Genomic DNA, 14,423 nt, shown 5'->3' on the forward strand with positions numbered 1-14,423 from the left:
GATGAGTAATAAAAAGAGCCATGTTTATTTGTTTGCTTTGATCAAAGGACATCTGTGGTACCTGCAGGCCAAAAAAAACCCATTCCAAACTTAGTCACAATGTGGGCCATTGGTGGGATGCCGTCTCTTGTTTGCACACTTCTAAATTTATGGGCAAGGCCACCCTGGGTCCAGGGCTTGAGCTGTCACATACCTATGGTTCAGGTTCCTTCTTGCCAAGACTTCATGATGCTTGAAGGAGGTGTGCCACTTGCTGCCCTCTTGCTGCAGGGTCTATGAGTCAAGGATAATGACACCACTTAAGGGTTTCCTGTCCCAGGTCCATGAAGGCCCCAAGGCCCCAAGCCTGGTCTGAGAGTTAACCTTTCATGATCCAAATGATGCCCCAGGTTGCTCACCTAAGCTGTACTGCATACCATTCAAGCAACTTGACCCATAGGTAGTCTCTTTCAAATAATTTGGTCTCAAACCATACAGGCCTTTAAAGGTTAACACCAGCATCTTGCATTGTGCCCAGAAACAAATTGGAAGTCAGTGTAGATGGGATTTGTGATGTCACAAGGCAACAGCCAGTTAACATTGTGCACAGCTGGCTTCTGCAAACATCAGTCTTGGAGAGGATTAAAAGAACATGTGTTTCCAGAGTATCTTTCTATGATTATCTGTATGCATCCCTAGTAAATAGCAAATTAGTCAACTTTATCCCTGGATACAATCACCAGGACCATAGAGATATAGGGCATAGAATCAGAAGTTCAACACTAACCAGCCACACCAAATCCTGTAAATTTGGTCCTTGATTGCCACATTTGTAGAGAAAATTGTACCTTTTTGAATTCGAAATGGTGCAAAAACCTATACTATCTCCAGATAAGGATCCTGTACAGAATTCTGATAATTTTTATCAGTTACTGGTGGGGATGGGACAAATACTTTGTTAATACAAAAAGAATAAGGGGAAGCGGGTTGAACAGAAACAGGTAGAGTGGATCAGGATGAGGAAGCAGTAACTGGCATAAAATTCCCATTCTCTTATCTCCAGAAGTTCCTCCCCTCAAATTCAGCTCTAGAATGTTTTGCAGACATCAGTGCTCAAACATGAAGGACAAGATGAGGAATGTGCTTTAAGGTAAGTGAAAGCTGAGATTCATCCATTGCCTACAAAGCCACTAGTTTCCAATTTGGAAACTAAAGTTCTGTGTGACACATAGCAATCACAACCTTTCTGAGGTCAGGTTCATAAATTAAAGGTCAAAGCCCAGAATTAGAACTGGGTGTATACTTTTCTTTGTTTCCTATGGGAGTTAGGACAAGTTATTTGACCTTGGCGTCTTTCAATTCATTTTCTCAGTGCTCAGCGAAGTAATTTAGCAGAAAAGGCTCTTAGTCCAGATGGCCAAGATGCCTTTTGAGAACACCAGCTACAGGTTTTGCTCTGGAAAAGTTGATTGGAAAACTGCCATTCAGTCCAAATTACTGTTCACTCAGCCCACGTCTTGGACCAGATGCAGGTTGTCAGTCACATCATTTTCAGTCTGATTATTTCTGCTAGCTGTAAAGAATCAGAGTGTGAGACTGCCTCCCCTAAGAAATGTTATGAACGCAGCATGGAAATCAATATTTCATTTCTCTTGCTGAGTGTGTGTGTGTGTTTGGCTGAAGCATCTACACAGATAAATTAGAGAAAATGGTAATGACAGGATCATGGCAAAGCACAAGACAACTTGGTGATGTCAGATGGGGGGGGGGCTGTTGATATGACAGCCCAGCTGCATTTCAGAAAAAAGTGTTGGAAGAAGCTGTCAAACCTTGATCAGATTTAGGGCATCAGGAGATGAGGTAGCAAATGTGGTCTTTCAGCACCTGTTTTGTAAATGCATCTTTATACCTCCAGGCAGTTAAGTGAGGATGTAGTACATAGCTTCACTCAGAGTAGTGGGATAAAAAAGAGAAATAGAAATACAGAGACCCTTTAAAACAGGAGTAATAAAACACATCATGTCACACACAGTCTACTGATAGTTACAGACTACTGCTGGACAAATGAAGTCAATGTCTCTGAGGAATTGCAAAGTTTTGTTAACTGGGTGTATTAATGTTGTTAGGAGAACAAGATTCAAGTCCAGTAACACCGTAAAGACCACAAGATTACTAGGATATAAGCTTTCGAGAGTGCGGAGCTTTCACCCTGGAAATCTTGTTGGTCTTTAAGGTACTCCTGGACTCCAGTCTTGCTCTTCTGCTGATCAGCATGTCTACCCACCTGAAACTTGGTTGTTAAGAGAATCACACAGAACATGAGGTAAGATCTGACCCATTCAGGCCATTGTCATTGTTGCCAAAGATGCTGAGTATCTTAGCAGTGGTCACCGCATAGATCAAACAAGAGCTTTTCCTGATTTAAATAAACAAAACTTCGCAATTTGCCATATGAATTATATCTGCTACTTCTGTGTCTTTAGACAGTGTGTTGTTGCATTGTTTGTTATCTGACCTTGCATGCTACCTCATCTTGGATATTCAGGGTGAATAAATAGCATCTTAGGCAATCTTAATTTGCCTGGACACAGCAGGCAAACTCACATCCGTGGCTCAATCATCCATGCTCAATCAATTGATCAGAGGGAGAAAAAAATGCAGGAGGGAGCCATGTTACAGATGCAGTGATGTCACTTTCTGGGTGATCATCGAGAAGTGAGTGACATCACAGCATCCATGATGCTCCTCCATCCTTAGGCTCTGCCCCCCAAAATCTGGGCACAGGGCTAGCAACCCTACTATGGACTAGCCAGATATCAGGGAAATAAAATGGAGAGTAATTGTTTCCTCACCATAGTTCCCTCCATTTCTAGGATTCAGTCCAAAGTTTCATATTCCCTGGTTCATGTTTCTCCTTGACCCAAAAGAAAGAGAGTTCACCAGCCTTTCACTTTCACATATAATGCCAAAGCCATGCTCCCCACCATTTGTTGCAATATCATCACGTAGCCTCCTGAGGTTGGTTCAGGGGTTGTTGGCCTGACTATCCTCCTGCTAAAACTTTGTCACTTCCAGAGCTAGGTGATATTCTTCTTGAAGAGAACAAGGCCTCAACCAGCTGCAGGCTAGAGTCTGGATGGGGCTGCTTCCCTACATCCCTGTATAGGGCACTGCTACCAGAAAGGATGCTCTTGCTGGTTTATGAGAAACCCCAAACCTCTCTCCTCTTTCATTTCTAATTTTAACTTTACTATTTGCTAAATTTGAAACTGTCTTTTCAAATAGATTAGCCAGTCCTCTGGCGGTAATGTTCCATCTTGCATCACATTCACAAAAGGTTATTTTTGATGGCAGTGGCCCCTCTGTGATCCACAAGTCCAACAGTTTCCTCAGTAATTTGCTTCCTCTCAGTTCTAATTGCTGTGGGTGTCACCACCAACAGAGCTGAGGTACCATGGCGTCTGCCCAGTGAATCCTTTTCCAGTTTAATGGTCCTTCTAATTTCCGCTGGAGTAACCTGAACACTGGTCCATGGATTAGGCAGCTGTAGGAGATTCTTTCACTCTCGATGACAGTATGTATATCCTTGGTGCCAGGGGTAGAATTCGTAACTCAAGAAGAGCGTAATCCTCCACAGATAATACGAGGCTTTAAATCTACCATAATCCAGACTTGAACAATTTGTTCCCCCTCGAAATGAGCCCTGCATACATCCATGTGGATTTCTTTGGTCTCCTCAGAGGAGGAGAAGTATATGTAGTCTACCAGCATGATGTCTTCAAAGTGAACTTTGTTTTAACATTTAGCACAACTTTTGCCATAATCAGGTACTTCATGTTGACCTAGGAGTCTCGTTATGAAACCAGTATGTCTGTTCTAACCCAGCATTTGGTGAGCATTGGATTAAAGTGAAGACAGCTGTCATTTATATGCAACTACAAGGGTCCATAATATTTAGGAGCGGGTCCAGAACTTAGAAGTGATTTTGACTCAGGCTTTATTCTATCAAGCCAAAGTGACTTAAATGTGTCTAAGAATATTATTGAGTTTACGGTGGTTTGCTCAGTTCTTCCATTTCACAGTACTCAAATAACAAGGTCTTTCACTGAAGATAGGCTTATTAGCAGCTTTTACGCACAGTGATTAAATCGACATTTCATGTTCAAAAGCGGCATGTTATTAATGCAGGGAAGAGAGAACTTTCCTGTCTATGGGCTTTCTAGGGGACCTTGGTTGGCCACTGTGGAAAACATAATGCTAAGCTTGGTAGCCCTTTGTGGGCTCCGTGTCTAAGGGAGGGGGGGGGCAAGGGGAAGGCAACAAAGGCTTTAAATCTACCATAATCCAGACTTGAACAATTTGCCACAAACACACATCACATTTATAATATACATATGATATAACACACACACACAATTTTCTTAGTATTTCCATTGTTTTCTATTTACCTAACACAATTATAAGATTAAATATTGAGAATTTAACACAAGTAAATGGTTGACCACAGGTTAAAATAATTAGCTAGGCCAGCCCTGTCATAGATTCCACCCTTTTTTGAGCCCTTATAGTTTTGTTGTTATCCTTCCCATTCTTCCACACTTCTACAGGAAACTTCACTGCCACAGTCTTGCCTAGGAGCTGACTGGCACTTTCAACATCATACGATTGTTAAGCTTCAACCAGCATTGAGCTCCTAAGGGTATAATTTGCACACGATCTTCCAGAATTACTGCCTCCATTAGTTTTATCTTCTCATCAGTAGCAGGCTTACATCACCACACTGCTGCCTCATGGTGCGGCGTGCAGCTAGCCTCCACAGCAGTAGGAGAATGAACTGAAGTACTGCCAATACATCTTTTCAGAGACTTCATAATGATCACACTGATCAAGGACTAAATCCTTCAAATTGTTGTTGTAAACACTCATGTTGTATATAGATGGTGGTATAATTTGAGGTCCCCACATTAGATATGAAACTAACAGACTCAGTGAACCTGGGACCACTTTTCTGCCTTTCAATGTAAAGGAACGTCTCTTTCTCATGGTCCAGCCACAATTTCAAGAAGCAGAATTGCACTGTAAACTCCCATGACATCTGCCAGCAATAGGATAAGTTTGCTGGCTGCTAGCCCACAGCAAATGTCCCTCACCAGTTCCACATGCATGTCATGTTGATGACTGGTATAGTCCTGCATTATTCACTCCTGGGATTCTGTAAAACTATTGCCCAAATTGTGTCAAGTCCATAGCTATGCCTCCCTCCTTCTGCCTTCATGTTCCTTTTTCTATGTTTTTTTCAGGAAAGTCAGTCCTACACTTATATTCTCTCCTCCAGCTGAGTGAATGTTACAGTTCTAAGCCTGAGTTCTTCTGCCAGGCTGGCCAAACACCCTCCCTCAAAGACCTCAGAATACATAGTTTATTCAATATCCCTGGGTGTCCTCTTTCCTTCTCAGTGTGAGCTTTTAGTTAGGACTCACATCAGGGACCACTCTTGTCTGGTATTTTCCCATATTTATTTCCCACAAGACAAGCCCTTTGGGCTCTTTTTACTTAGCTCCATTGTTTCATAGACTATGATGTTTCTTGCTGGCCATTTAATTTTACTGGATGCAAAAGCATCTCTGGCCCTTGCCTTGCTGATGGTGTCACCTCTGTTGCAGCAGTGCTGGCTGGCACCCCTTCTCAGAACCAAATTCCTGTGCCCAAAGTAGTTGTGTGCAGGGCAACTTTTGCACAACTTAATGTGGTTAAGTGTAAACTCCCATGACATCTGCCAGCAATAGGATGAGTTCGCTGGCTGCTAACCCACAGCATATGTCCCTCACCAGTTCCACATGTATGTCATGTATAGTTTTCCCCCTCCCTGCCTCAAAACAGAGTAAGTTCATTGACATGACAAACGGTTGTAAAGTTTCATAGTCATTCCTGTGAAACATTTCTCTACAGTACTGTTTTGTAGCTTTCTTACAACCACGCTCCAGGAAACTCCAGTGACAACACTCAACCTCCTGCAGACTGGGTGTAGTTTTGGGAGAACATTTCCTCTGAGAAACCACCCTCCCTCAAAAACTCTGCTCTGTTAGGGCACTTGGCCAGACCATGATGATTTCAATTACAGCTAAGAACTGATCCAAACACAGCTGTGAGATTTTTTAAGGAGTACAGTTGACAGCTCTGGAGTTTCAAAGCCTTTAATAACTTTAATGGCTGTGGGTGGTTCGAGACAATGCTACTGTTCCCCGCTTGTTAGAGCTTTTGCTGGAGCATCTGTAGAGAAAAACGAATACTTTGGAATCAATGCTCATTTAGTTTTTACCTTCTTCCAATAAGGCTGAGTTTGGAAACCAGAATGCAAAATGAGACAATAGCATGTTGGATTAATGAACAGAGGACAAAAGCTATGGCAGAAAAACTCAAGAATATCACCCCATTCAGTCATGATTACGGTACCCCCAATTTTGTTCAATGGAAGAACACTCGACCCACAATACTCCAGGTACGCATGGCATGGCCACCATTTTTTATTAATATGGAAACATGGGTATTTTCCAGTTTGGGTATTCTTGAAAATAAAAATCTGGGTTTCCAGTCACAAAGAGCTGGAAAATGTGTTGCCCTATTCACACAAAACAGTGACCTTGATTATCAAGGACATCATACAATGCAAGATCTCCCCTTTAGCTGGATGGCTAAAATTGTAATGACTGAACAGGGCTCATGTTGGCAAATGACCAAAAGGTAAATGTCAGAAGAAAGAGGACTGGCCAAACTAAAGAGAGGACAAAGTACAAAATCAGAGGAAAAGTCTACTACGTAATAGGCAAGGATTTATAAAACAAGCATAAGGCCTGCAGAATGTAAGATGGATGAATTAAGAGCTTGACACTAGAGAGAGGAAAACGTCTAACAGCAGAGAGAGGCAAGCCATACAAGATCACCACAACCTGAAAGTAGGTCAAGAGACTGCCCTGTTATACAATAAAAATGCAGATACTTGTGTTCATCAAGAAAGAATATGATGATTATGGATCTTTCTAGCTTTCTCCTCTCTGCAGCAATAATGGAATCTCCATTATTGGAGGTTTTCAAGCAGAGGTTAGATGGCCATCTGACAGCAATGTTGGTTCTGTGAACCTGGACAGATCATGACAGGGGAGGGGGCAGAAAGGATTACATCAGTGCTTAGTTCATGTGGCCCCTTCTTACATGCCCAGGGTAAGGCTGATCGCCACCTGGGGCCAGGTAGCAATTTTCCCCAGGCCAGTTTGGTTAATGGTGTTTTGCCATCTTCTGGGCATGGCGTAGGGGTCACTGGGGGTGTGGACTAGATGACCCCCTGCATTATGCAGGAGGTTGGACTAGATGATCCTAGAAGACTCTTCCAACCATATGACTCTATGATTCTAGGACAGAGAAAGGAGTGATCCGCTCTTTCCCACTCCTCAGGGCAACCCACTGACCTGCATGGGTCATGCTCCATACACATCCCACAGTCCCAGGAATCAATTTATATGAGGTTGGAAGGGTCTGCTGTGGTGGAGGGAAAGTGGAGAAGATATGCAATCCTTGTAGAAGTGACTCATTAGATCCAACCCAATATCTTCTTGGGTGTCTCTCCAGTGATGTGTTCTGGAGGACTAGCTGTGTTAGTCTTGCTGCAGAAATAAACAGGAGTCTTGGAGCATTTTAAAGGTCAAACAAGGTTAAACATTCATGAACTATAGTCTAATTTATCCCATCATGATGTTGGTCTTCACTTCTGTATGTGTGTGAGAGGTTCTGAAAGGGAAAGTTGGAAAGAGCAGGGTCACAAAGCCATGAAATGCACATTTCAACCTCGTGCAACATACTACTGTTGTTCAAAAAGCCTCCATTCTCCAATTATAGAACTTCAAAGGGAGACTTCAGAGTGATATTGCTAGATTTAAATTTATCAAGAAGTCTAACAGCATCTCCAAAAGATGTAACAAGGGCCTGGGATTCTTGAGCTATGGAGATTGCATTATCTCCAATTACTGCTATTGTGAAAGGGTTCTGTAGCTTTCTTGATTGCATTTGAATTTTACATAACTTCATCTCACTGTGTACTTCCTTGTTTTCAAGGACTTTTGACCCTACTGTTGAAAATGTTCATGACTTCATATCTTCAAGCATGCCATGTAAGCACCCACTAGCTGCATGTGACAAAGTGGACTCTTGTCCACAAAACTTTATGCCCAAATACAAACTTGTTATTCTTAAAGTGCCACAAGATTCCTGGAATGTATCCAGCCGTCCAAGGTATTTGCAGAGCAGGACTTCCCTTCTTCTCCTCCCTGCTGCACAGAGATCCGCAAGATTTTGTTCTTGCAAATCAGTAGACCCTCAGGAACACCACGGGGGGCAAAGCGAGGGGTCGGCTGCAGAAACCACTGCCCTCTTTTCAGCAAACAGAAATGCCATTCCATCAGAGGAACTCTGTTGCTGCAGAATTGCCTTTTATTTTTCCAGAGAGTTAGTTCAACACAGTCAGCATTTGTGGATAGTTGCATTTATAAGGAGTTGCTCTGAGATATTTCTCAGATTTTTTTTCTTTGAATATTTATGCAATAAATATTTCTTACCAACTGAGGGCTGCTTTCACACATTATACAATTCTCACATGAAAATAACTTTTGTACTGGAAATTCCATATGAAGATTATCAGGCATGTCAATCATCTGTGCTTCTATTTCATCATGTGTTCATGAAGCGAAATATCCATGTGTGCCAACATTTTTTTATGGACTTTTAATAGGCTTCATGAAGTCAAAGGAAAACTGTACAAGAAATCCTTTCACCACTTAAATTACAACATCAATAGATTTAGACATACTTTCTTCCAGTAAAAAAGGGACAATATAAACAAACTTTTTTTTTCCAACATCACATGTGAGGTCTTCACATGAATTGTCAACCATTCCTGACATGTATTTATTTACTTTATTTATGGCCCATCTTTGTCACTGAGATGCAAAGAAGATTATGCTGTATAAACTAGAGATAGGCATGAACCACAAAAAAACCGAACCATGAGGTTCATGGGTTTTCACGAACCAGGAACCACAAACTGGCACGAACTGGGGCAAGTTTACAAACCAGTTCGTGGTTCGTGGGGTTTAAATGCCCATTTCCGGTCACTTAGCAGGGGCAGAGAAAGGGGCATTTGACAGTTTAAAGGGCCCTTTCCTGCCTTGCAAGTGGCAGGTCCCTTTAAACTATCAGCTCTCAGGCGGCAGGGGGGATCCCCTCTCGCTGCCTGCCAGTTGATAGTTTAAAGGGACCTGATGCTTACAAGCGGCAGGGCCCTTTAAACTGCCCAAACCCCAGCCCCCACCCCCCAGTCCCCAGCCCCACACTTACCTTGCCCTGCAGGCCCACGGCGTCCTCCCCCTCCTCCTGTGATAGGTAGGAAGGCTGTTTTTGGCCTCTTCCGCTGCTGCGTGGGTCCACAGGGTGGTGGAGGAGGCCAAAAATGGCCTTCCCACCCCTCAAATGGTTGCCATAGCAGCCATTTGAGGGGCTACCCTGCAGGCCCATGTGGCAGCAGAGGAGGCCGAAAACAGTCTTCCCGCTCCTCAAATGGCCCCCGCGGTGGCCATTTGAGGGGCAGGGAGGGCATTTGAGGGACAGGAAGGCCGTTTTCGGCCTCCTCCACCACCCTGTGGGCCCACGCAGTGGTGGAAGAGGCCAAAAATGGCCTTCCCGCCCCTCGTGGGAGGAGGGGGAGGACGCTGCGGGGCCACAAGGCAAGCTTAGTGTGGGGCTGGGACTGGGGTTTGGGCAGTTTAAAGGGCCCTGCAGCTTGCAAGCGGAAGGTCCCTTTAAAATATCAACTGGCAGGCAGCAAAGGGGGATCCCCCCTGCCACCTGCCAGCTGATAGTTTAAAGTGACCTGCCACTTGCAAGCCGCAGGAAAAGTTTATATGGGAAAAGTTTAAAAATGGGGAAATGGCCATTTAAACTGCCCCTTTATGACCCAAACAAACCAGTAGACCAGTTCGTGGAACTTTCATGAACCACTGGTTTGCAAACCACGAACCAGCCTGGTTCGTGCGGTTTTTTAGGTCGTAATTCAATTCGTGCCCATCTCTAGTATAAACCAGTACAATCAGGCAGTATGAGACATCTCATTGACAATGCAATAGGACTTGGATTGCAAAAATTTGAAACAATGCAAAAAAAGGATCGGACATGATATGTCAAACAATGCAGAACATTGAATTACAAAGGTTGAAAACAATGCAGTAAGAACAGGACAATAATATAATAAACAGATAACACATTCCTGATGAACTGCTGAAAAGTCATCATTTAGCAATGCTTTTCGCCATTAATTCCATTTGAATGGGCACTTTTGGAACAAAGCAATTGGATTCTAGTCACACAGAATAGCACTTTTTTCATTCTGTATTTTCACCTCCATGTGTTACAAAAAAATTATCCACTCACTCTGCATATCTGCCAGTTATTGGTCTAATTCTTTACCTGTGCATACTTCCAGTGCAATGGGCTTAGAAGAATGTAATTCTGTTTAGGAATGTCCTGCCGCATCCATACATAGGACAGTTGGAAGACTGTTAGCCTTGCAGTGAAAAAGACAGAATGAAATCTGGATGATAAGGCTAGTTTTGGGGTGGGGGCATGGCTCAGAATATCTGTGTTGCATGCCTGAAGTCCCAGGTTCAATCCCTGCCCTCTCCAGTTAAAACAATCAGGAAGTAATGTGGGACGACCTCCAGCTGAGACCCTGGGCAGCCAATGCAAGTCAGAGTAGACAACCCTGGCCTGGATAAATCAATGATATGACTGGTATAAAGCAGCTGCATGTGTTGATTCTGTTTTTCTGAGGTCTGTCCAAACCATGACCTTTTGAGCTGAACAGCAGCGCACTATGCCATTTCCATTTTTCAAAAGGCTGGTGGTTGCATTTAATGGTGCTAAAAGCTTTGAGGAGGACTTGCTGGAAATCTCTATTGTATCCCGCCCCCACACTTTATTCCATGGCTTCCTCAGATTCCCCTATTTCTCTCTTTTTGGCATGCTATAATCTATATAGGTGGTATTTAAACTCTGCATTGGGAGCTCTTGCAGTGTTGACCTGTTTGGTATGTATGTTTGCCACAAAATCCCCTTTTGTTTCAGGGGAATCTGGGGTATATTCTACTTGGTTCACCTAGGACATAGGATGCCACATGGACACCCTGAATTTATTGAGATGTTCCTCTAGAATATATTCAATGCTGGCAACTTCATGTTCAAAGGAAAGACCAACGATGATGGGTAAACTGTTACCCAAAGAGGCGGTCTCCTTAATTAGTTGGTGGAATTAGCATTAAGGAGGCAGCGAGAGGGAGTCACTTGGGAATATCCACTTATGTATACCAGGATTATTTAGAGAACTCTCAAATAAATAGGTGGATGTTCAATAGGAAAGGCTTCTTTATTAAAAATACATAAAAGGCAAGCAAGCAAGAACAAAACACACACAGGGCTAACTGAGAAAACAGGGAAGGAAGTGTGAGAGCAATTCAGAGTACGATGACATTGACCAGTCCTGGAAAGGGAGAAAGTCCATGGGAACAGCAGCAAAAATGACCTGTGTTTCACAGCAGGGAGAAGAGAGGACTCAGATGTATGTATGCACATCATGTTTGCACATGTATGAGGGTGCATGTATGGGTCCAGAACACAGACACTGAACATATGGTTGGACAGCCCAGTTATAGTGCAAAACATACTCTGGAGCAAAACTGATGTCTTGCCTCAAAGACTATGTTTTGATGGCTTATCTAGAGGTTTAGACAATAAGGAGAGGCTTAATGAGTATACCTAAGGTAAACAGAAAGTGTGAATGGGGCTTGATGACCCACCAATTGCTGGATAGGGAGAGCTATCAGGTTTGCTGAATAGCTCCAATAAGGGTAGGTGGGTCAAGGAAGAGAAGCAGGGTGTTGACGAGATTAGCCGGGAGTTCTTGGGAGACCTCATTGTTCTTAGGTATGTGTCACTCTCTGGGGCATGGGGGGCATAACCAGCCACCTGACTAAGCTTCTGGTAGTTTTCCATACTCCAGCCAAGCTGGCAACCACCCTGGGCTAGGAAATGTCATGTGCTCATGGTATAAGAGGAAGAGGTTTATGATATTACATTCATAAACTGCCCTTTTAGCATGGTAGGGGTCTGACTGTTAACAAAACTGCCTTTCAATACATTATTGCCTGCCATTACTGCTATTTTTCTGTGGATCCCCTGTTTAAGGAACCCTATAACTACTCAGAACACAGCAAGAAAATCACCGCTGTAGCTCATCGTCATAGGGACCGTTTCCACACATCTTACCTTTTGCCAGCACATCGTGGAAGACAGTGTCTTCGCGCATGAAATCGCGCCAGGAAGACGCTGTTATCATGGAAGACAGTGTCTTCTCGCGCAATTTCACGCAATAACAGCGTCTTCCTGGTGCGATTTCACGCGCGAAGACGCTGTCTTCTGTAATGTTCCAGCAAAAGGAAAGACGTGAAAACGGCCCTATATTCGTCCATTACAAGACCTACTCTATTAGGAAAGTTTGAAGATTAGGATTCAGGCATTATTTTACAACATAATTTTCCAGCGTCTTTTAGCACTGCAATTCTGTAGTTAAATTTTTGTTCTGGATTATTTTATGTGGTAAATATTTTTCAGAGCTTCTTTGTTTATTTACAGACTACAGATCTTCAAAATCCCTCTAGTACTACATGATGCCCTAGGCACTTTTGTGAGTTTGCTCTAAATCCATTTTCCAAAGCAATAAAACTAGCGTATCCTCCAACACCAAACAAATTCTGCCAGATCTTGCTTTGTTTATTTGCTCTGAGTTTTATAGGTCTTGCCTTTTAAAATTATTTGTATCACCATATTTTGCTCTGATGAAGTACATTAGTCACCATGGAAACCATTATTAGTAACATCCACCAGGGCAGCAAAGTAGTGCATTTATAAGACACACCTTTCACTTAGTTAATTCACAGTCTAACTACATGATCCAATCAATCAGATCAAAAAACTGAGAAACCAAATGATTTGTAATGAATGTAATACATTTATTGACCAAATAAGGTTCACAATCTCTATTCTAATCCATTTCCTACATAAAGAGAAGACACAATTAACAAATATTAAGGATTTGGTTCTGAAATTAGCTGTAAATCATGTATTTGCACAGGCTGAAATGAGGTAGGTGGACCCTTTATGCTCCTATGGCAGAACCTCAGATGATAAGGATCTATGAGAATCATGAATGAGAAAGAAACAAGAATGGAATGCCTGATCAGTGCTGTAGCATTGTTAACCACAAGCAAGAGAATGCTAGGACATAAGAATATAGTAAGAGCTCTGCTGAATTAGACCAGTGGCCCATCTAGGACAGAATCCTATTTCACACAGTGGCCAACCAGTTTATGTATTTAGAACTTTTTTTACTGCCTCTCCAGGTATTTACCAGCGGCGGCTTACAAAATAAAAATAATAAAAACAATACATCAAAATATATTAATTAAAATCCCCAGCCCAGCATAAAAACATTATATCATAAAAACAGTCTACAGACAGATTAAAACATGTTTTTTGGTTAAAATGGTGTTTAAAAAATCTTAATTTGAAGCCTGGGTGAACAGAAACGTTTGGGTCCTGGCACCTAAAATAAAGCAACTTAGGAGCCAGGTGACCCCGTCCATTGTGAGAACTGTCCATGTATTCTTACTCTCTGCTTCTTGTCATTTAACCATTTTCTAATCCATAGGAGGGCCTGCCTTCTTATACCATTATGGCTAACCTTATTCAGGAGTTTTTGGTGAGGGACTTGTCAAAACCCTTTTAGAAATTCAAGTATATAATGTCTAGTGGTTCACTGTTACCCACATGCTTCTTAACTTTCTCAAAAAATTCCAGGAGGTTAATGAGGCAGGACTTCCCTTTGAAGAAGCTGTGCTGGTTATCCCTTAGCAGGCTTTGTTCCTCAGAATGTTTAATAATTCTCTTTAATAACGGTTTCTACTAATTTGTCTGGAAGAGATTTTAGCAACAAGTTACATATACTGGTAAGGGGGTCTCTACTGTCTTTTGCTGATCGTAGCATCTGTTGTATTTTTCTGGTGGGTCTGAATACTGTTTTTAGGTTGTGCTTTTTCATAAGCTTTCCCATCTGATCAGTGATTCCTTTGATATATGGCAAAAACACTTTTCCTGTGGGAGACTGTTTTTCCTTAGTTGATTAGTTTATCCTTAGTTTAATTGCTCTTCTGATTTCATTTCTGGAGTAGCCATTTGCTTGAAGTGCATGGTTTAGATGATTAATTTCCTTGTTGAGAAAGTGTGGTTCACATATCTGTCTTGCACGGTCTACTAATGTTTTTATTATGCCTCTTTTCTGTCGAGGGTGG

This window comes from Eublepharis macularius, chromosome 5 (assembly GCF_028583425.1).
Source record: "Eublepharis macularius isolate TG4126 chromosome 5, MPM_Emac_v1.0, whole genome shotgun sequence".
NCBI lineage: Eukaryota > Metazoa > Chordata > Lepidosauria > Squamata > Eublepharidae > Eublepharis > Eublepharis macularius.